The sequence below is a fragment of the Natrix helvetica genome, assembly GCF_964273705.1.
Source record: "Natrix helvetica genome assembly, chromosome: 4".
NCBI classification, from domain to species: domain Eukaryota; kingdom Metazoa; phylum Chordata; class Lepidosauria; order Squamata; family Natricidae; genus Natrix; species Natrix helvetica.
The window spans coordinates 8715908-8723405 of NC_138550.1; positions in this window are offsets into that span (position 1 = coordinate 8715908).

Genomic DNA, 7498 nt, shown 5'->3' on the forward strand with positions numbered 1-7498 from the left:
GCCAACTTGCCACAACCAACTCATCACAGCTAACTTGCCATGGGCAACTCACCATGGCCAACTTGCCACAACCAACTCACCACAGCTAATTTGCCAGGGGCAACTCACCATGGCCAACTTGCCACAACCAACTCACCACAGCTAATTTGCCAGGGGCAACTCAACATGGCCAACTTGCCACAACCAACTCACCACAGCTAACTCGCCATGGGCAACTCACCACAGCTAACTTGCCATGGGCAACTCACCACAGCTAATTTGCCAGGGGCAACTCACCATGGCCAACTTGCCACAACCAACTCACCGCAGCTAACTTGCCATGGCCAACTCGGTGCAGGAGAACTCGCTGTGGGACAAGGGTTACACTAATATCAAAGAAACAATGGCATAGAATCATTAATGAAAAGATGCAAAAGGAAGGACAGAATGAAATGGGAATCGCAAAAATTAAAATATTCTTTTAAAATTTTTAAATAGGATTGTTAAATTGTCCCCGTAGTCACTTATATTGCCGGGTGTTGGCCGTGGTGACTTGGCTATGGTGAGTTGACTGTGGCGAGTTGGCTGCAGGAAATTGTCCCATTCCGACTTGGAGTACAGTTAGTCCTTGACTTAAAATGGTTCATTTAGTGACCGCTCAAAGTTACTACGGCACTGGAAAAAAGTGACTTATGACCGTTTTTTCACCATTACGACATCCCCGTAATGGTGCAGCATCCCCGTGATTACCTGCTCAAAACTCAGGTGCTTGGCAACTGCTTCATACTTAGGACGGTTGCAGTGTCCTTGTGGTCATGCCATCCCCTTTTGCGGCTTTCTGACGGGCAAAGTCAATGGGGAAGCCAGATTCGTTTTACAACCGGGTCACTAACTTATCAACTGCAGTGATACACTGAGCAACCAGAAAGATCATAAAATGGGGCAAAACTCACTTAACAGCAGAAACCTTGGGCTTCATTGTGGACATAACTCGGGGTTTCACAACCTTAGCAACTCTAAGGTGTCTGGACTTCAACTCCCAGAATTCCTCAGCCAGTCTTTTATTCCAATTTTCCAGCATGCTAGCTGGATATTCCGGAAGTTAAAATCCGGGCATTTTTAAAGTTGTTATAAGGTTGAGAAACACAGTAGCTTAACTGATTGAATGCTTTGATGTGTAGCAAACAAATGAAGCACCCCATTCCAAAAAAAATCCTTCTTTGCACCCCCCAAAAATCTTAAGAAACAGAGAAGCCAAGAAAAGAAACATGTTGCAATCAGAAACTCAAATAACCCTGGCTGTTGCGGAAGCAAATACATTGAATTTAGCCCGTATATTCACAAAGTCAGCTCACTAGAGATAATAGACAAACTGAAGATAAGGGCGTAGGATTAATTACATTTGTTAGACAGGATTAAAACCCCAAAGGAAGTTAGTATTTAGGATTAATTACATTTGTTGAACAAAAAATTAAAAAATCCAAGGAAGCCGGCACTTTAGTCTTTATTGCCGGCCTTTGTGAGACAAACTAATCAAAATCAAATAACAAAAGTACACAAAGGTAAAAAAGATAAAGGTTCCCCTCGCACAAATGTGCTAGCTGTTTCCAACTCTAGGGGGCGGCGCTCATCTCCGTTTCAAAGCTGAAGAGCCAGCACTGTCCAAAGACATCTCCGTGGTCATGTGGCCAGCATGACTAAACGCCGAAGGCGCATGGAATACTGTTACCTTCCCACCAAAGGTGGTTCCTATTTTTCCTCCTTGCATTTTTATGTGCTTTTAAACTACTAGGTTGGCAGAAGCTGGGATGGGTAACGGGAGCTCACTCAGTTATGTGGCGCTAGGGATTCGAACCACCGAACTGCCGACCTTTCTGATCGACAAGCTCAGTGCCTTAGCCACTGAGCCACCCTCTAAATCAGGGGTGTCAAACTTGTTTTCATTGAGGGCCACATCATGCTTGTATTTTACCTTGGAGGACCAGGTGGGTGTGGCAGGGGTGGGCGTACCTATAGAACAGAAGAGCAACGAAGATGATTAGGGGACTGGAGGCTAAAACATATGAAAAACGGTTGCAGGAACTGGGTATGTCTAGTTTAATGAAAAGAAGGATTAGGGGATACATAATAGAAGTGTTCCAATATCTCAGGTACTGCCACAAAGAAGAGGGAGTCAAACTATTCTCCAAAGCCCCTGAGGGTAGGAGAAGAAGCAATGGGTGGAAACTAATGAAGGAGAGAAGCAACCTAGAAATAAGGAGAAATTTCCTGACAGTTAGAACAATTAACCAGTAGAACAACTTGCCTCTGGAAGTTGTGAATGCTCTAACACTGGAAGTTTTTAAGAAGATGTTGGGTAACCATTTGTCTGAAGTGGTGTAGGGTTTCCTGCCTAGGCAGGGGGTTGGACTAGAAGACCTCCAAAGTCCCTTCCAACTCTGTTATTCTAAGATGACCTGAACCTGAAATAATTGGAAAAGTTTACTTTGGAAAAACACCCTTGTGCAAATACTACTATGTCCCTGAAAAGATACTCCCCCTCCCTCTCTTCATATCACCCTAATCCTTACACACCGCAAGGGATACTTTCCCAGATAAGATTCTTCTACAGTCCAGATAAGAGGATTTTGCTCATTAATTATATTGCCACTTGAGACTGATAAGGTTTAAGCTTATACAAAAGGAGACATTGTGATCCCCTCCGGAACATAATGTACAGCCCGGGTGAAGAAATGACTAAATAATTTTTTGCGTTGAAGTGAGGGGCAATCCATCCATCCGCCCATCGAGGCTGGGAAATGAATTTATGAAAAATGCAATGGGAGTTTTAAAAGTTTATGTCTGAATTCCCAGCTTGCCAGCTGGATAACCGCCAAGCCGCTTTATGGTATGAGTGGTCAGGGCCCATTTGAAGGATCTGATTTATGTTTACAGAAAATCTTTTTAGGAAGTAGTTAGGGCCCTCTTGTAGTAGTGGGAGCCTCCCAACTCCTGTGAACAGCGCAAGAGCTCCATAGACTTCCCTAGAGCAGGGGTCTCCAATCCTTTGGACCTCAGGGATGACTAAATTCTAATTTTAAATCTAATATGATGTGCCTAATGACTGGGTGGGTGGGCGTGGCTAGGTGGTCATGTGACTGGGTGGGCATGGCCAACTCGATGTCACTCACGTCGGGCGACTCGCCAGCCTCTACTCGCCCCTCCCCTCCCACCCACTCCTCACCTGACTGTCTGGGCTCCTTAGGGCCCCAACAGGAAGCAGTTGCTGGAGTTAAGCAGTCACCACGAGAAAGAGTTAGCAAAAGAACTGACTTGGTTCAAATTGGATCTGACCAAGAAGGAGGCTCAGCAGAAGCACCTCAATGAGGACTACGAGCATAGGCTATCCAAGCAGACGGAAGATCTGTGGGAGTGCAAGGCCAGGTACCAGAGCCTGGAGGCTCAGCGGGCTGGGATGGTCAGTCAGTTCCAGGCCATGATGCAGTCCCATGGAAAGAGGCCCTCCGGCTCTTTGCCATCAATGGCGCTTCCCTCCAGCCTTCACCCAAAGCCCCGCACCAGGAGGCTGAACCAGATTCCAAATTGGAATTCCTGCCCCCCTCCGACCCACACAAAAAGACCCCGATGGGGGAGACTCTCTGCAGCAACACCAACGTTCATTGCACGTATGTGGCCCAGGGGCCGTAGTTTGAGGACCCCTGAATTAGTGCAATATTAAAAATGCAAATAATTTTTCTGCAGACCACAAACATTTTCCAATTGGAGACGCCCGACCTAGAGTGTTATAGTTGTGCAAAGTTTCCCAGGGCTTCCCTAAAATTCTGTGTCTAACCTTCACCACTTAAAAAACATCACCAAGGACAATTGTAGGGCAAACACAAATTGGAGGTGAAAGCGAAGTCTTCTGAGAATCTCAGTGTTATTTTATTGCAGGGCTGAGCAACGATGACAACTTTGCAACCTGTGGACTTCAACTCCCCAGAATTCCTGAGCCAGGAAAATATTTGTAGCTCAGGGTTGAAAGGAGAGGTCCTTGTGATCTAGCAGACGTTTCATTACTCAACTAGGTAACATCATCAGTGCTGGTAGGGAGTAGGGTTTACTCTCAGTTTATATCCCAGTGGCTTGCCCTGTCAGCGTTGGTGTCTTACAGCTTCTTTGGTTGCATCGTTTCTTGTTAGGCTGTTCAGCAGTTCCTTGATTGGAATATTGTTTATTTCTCTATTGTTGGTCTGAAGTTAATCTTAGTGTTAATCTCTGCTCATCTGGGTGCTGATTGCTGGTGTGTGTGTGTGTGTGTGTATGTGCTTGCTCCCTTCCCATCTTTCCTTCTTTTTCTTTCTCTTTCCTCTTTCCCTTTCTCCTTTCCTGTCCCTTCTTGCATGCTCAAATGCAAAAGGGGGAAAATTTCTCCTTTGGTTTTTAGTTTGTTTTACTAGCCCTGGACCGGCCTAGAGGGCTGCGCACGGTCCTCCCGAGCTCCCTTTTTCCTGGCAGAGGCACCATGGGCCGGTGCTTTGCTGTTTCCAGGGCAGCCCCACGGGCCTGATCTGAGCATCCTGTGGTCCAGATACACCTTGCAGATCTTTAGTTTGACACCCCTGATTTAGAGTGACAGACAAGTAGATGCAAATCACCCTGGTTATTTAAATTCATCAGTTGCTCTACTTACCACCTTGAATGAGCTGGGTAAACCTACCAATAAAGGAGAATATTTGTAGTTCAGGGTTGAAATGAGGGGTCCTTGGTGCTCTTGTGAGCTTGCTTGTTTTCTTGCAGACGTTTCATTACCTGCCTAGGTAACATCATCAATGCTAGTTAGGAGTGGGCTTTGCTCTCAGTTTATATCCTAGCAGCTTGCCCTGTCAGTGTTGATAGAAGTGGTCTTACAGGTTCTTGGTTTAGGCTGTTTACTGTTAGGCTGTTTAGCAGTTCCTTGATTGGAATATTGTTTATTTCTCAATTGTTGTCTCATGTTAATCTTGGTGTTAATCTCTGCTCACCTGGGTGCTGATTGCTGGTGATGTGTGTGTTTGACAGGTAAACTGGCAGGGCAAGCCACTGGAATATAAACTGAGATTAAACCCCACTCCCTACCAGCACTGATGATGTTCCCTAGTTGGGTAATCAAATGTCTGCAAGGAAACAAGCAAGCTCAGAGGACACCCAGGACCTCTTCATTTCAACCCTGAGCCACAGATATTTTCCTTTATGGATATTATCACTAATGATTTAAGCAGGTGCTTATAAAAAGTTAAAGACGCTGTTAGATACTTTTTGCTTTGGGATCCTTGATGCTCTCTGAGCTTGCTTGTTTTCTTGCAGACATTTCATTATCCAACTGGGTAACATCATCAGTGGCAGTAAGGAATGCAGTTTGTTGTCGGTTTATATTCTAGTGCAGAGATGTCAAACTCAAGGCCCCGGGGGCCGGATCCAGCCTGCAGGATGCTTAGATCTGACCCGTGGGGCTGCTCTGGAAATGGCAAGGGAACAGTCCAGGATGCCTCTGCCAGTGAAAATGGAGCTCAGGAGGGCCGCATCTGTGCGTCCTGAGCTCCGTTTTCGCGGGCAGAGGTTTGCAGGACACCGCCGCAGCCAAAAACGGAGGTCGGGAGCCCTTTTTCACTGGCAGAGCTCATGGGCCGCCATAGGCATCCCCAACACAAGTAACTTGGAGCTGGCCACACCCACCCCGGCCCCCTGAAGTCAAACACAACCTTCAGACGGACCTCAATGAAATCGTGTTTGCCACCCCTGTTCTAGTGGCTTGCTTGTCAGTGTTGGTGAGAGTTGTCTTACAGATTTTTGGGTTGGGCTGTTTACTGTTGACTTCTTGGGCAGTTTCTTGATTGGAGTATTGTTTACTTGATTATTGGCCAGATTAGATGCTGATCTGGTTATTGATTGCTGATGGACAGGTGTTTTGGTCTCTTTGTTCCCTTTTTGGCTGGTTGATTGTCTCTTTTGCATAGTCTATTGTGGTTGTTAGTTGCGAAGTCGTGTCCCATTGCGATCCCATGGACAACGTTCCTCCAGGCCTTCCTGTCCTCTACCATCCTCTGGAGTCCATTCAAGCTCATGCTTACTGCTTCGGTGACTCCATCCAGCCACCTCCTTCTCTGTCATCCCCTTCTTCTTCATTTGCCCTCAATCATTCCCAGCATTAGGCTCTTCTCCAATGAGTCCTTCCTTCTCATGAGGTGGCCAAAGCACTTGAGTTTCATCTTCAGGATCTGGCCTTCTAAAGAGCAGTCAGGGTTGATCTCCTCTAGGACTGACCGGTTGGATCGCCTTGCAGTCCAAGGGACTCGCAGGAGTCTTCTCCAGCACCAGAGTTCAAAGGCCTCAATTCTTTGGCGCTCAGCCTTCCTTATAGTCCAACTTTCACAGCCATCCATTGCAACTGGGAAAACCGTAGTCTTGATTATACGCACTTTTGTTGGCAGGGTGACGTCTCTGCTTTTTACCATGCTGTCTAGATTTGCCATAGCTTTCCTCTCCAGGAGCAAGAGTCTTTAAATTCCTCTGCTGCAGTCCCCACCTGTGGTGATCTTGGAGCCCAGGAAAATGAAATCTGTCACTACCTCCATTTCTTCCCCATCTGTTTGCCAGGAATTGAGAGGGCCGGATGCCATGATCTTAGTTTTCTTAATGTTGGTTTCAAGCCAACCTTTGCACTTTCCTTCTTCACCTCCATCACGAGGCTCTTTATTTCCTCTTCACTTTCTGCCATTAGAGTGGCATCCTCTGCATATCTGAGGTTGTTGATATTTCTCCCGGCAATCTTAATTCCAACTTTTGATTCATTTAGCCCTGCCTTTCTCAAAGACTTGCATAGTCCATAGATGTTGTTAATGTCTATGTGTCTATTGGTGGCTGATTTGTGCCAGGCTTCTAGAAATCCCCTGGCATTTTTCAATTTGGCCTGGTCTAGGACGGTCCCATTTTCCCAACTGAAACTATGGTTAAGTCTCTCTCTATATGTTGTGAAATTAAAGAGTTTTTCATCCTTTCTTCCGACTGCTAATTGGCATTCATGGATGCGTTTTGCCAATCCTCTGCCTCTTTGTCCCTCATCGTGGCTCAGGAAGTTGTCCCACAGCTGGCTCAGGAATTCTGGGAGTTGAAGTCCACAAGGATCGCAAAGTTGCCATAGAAAGCCACCCCTGTTCTATTGCACCATGAGAAATGGTTTTTTCCATGGCTGATATCATTGGCAGAAGTCCTTGGTCCGGCTTAGTTTTCCCCATTATGGTGCCTTGAAATAACTCACATATTTCCCAGTCTGTTCCCTGATCTCTCTCCTCAAGGCTGAACCAATATTTTTCTCTTCAATCCAAGGTGCAGAAGGCTGCAAATCAGATTGCAATGTAGGAAAACGGCAGGAAGGGAGGTTGGCTTGAAATGGATCTCTTCATAAATTATCCTCCCTTGTGTTTAGATACGTAAGGTCCCTACTTGAAAGAACGACTCACTGAGACCTGAATTGCAGGTCATTCTATGGATAGAGGAGAAT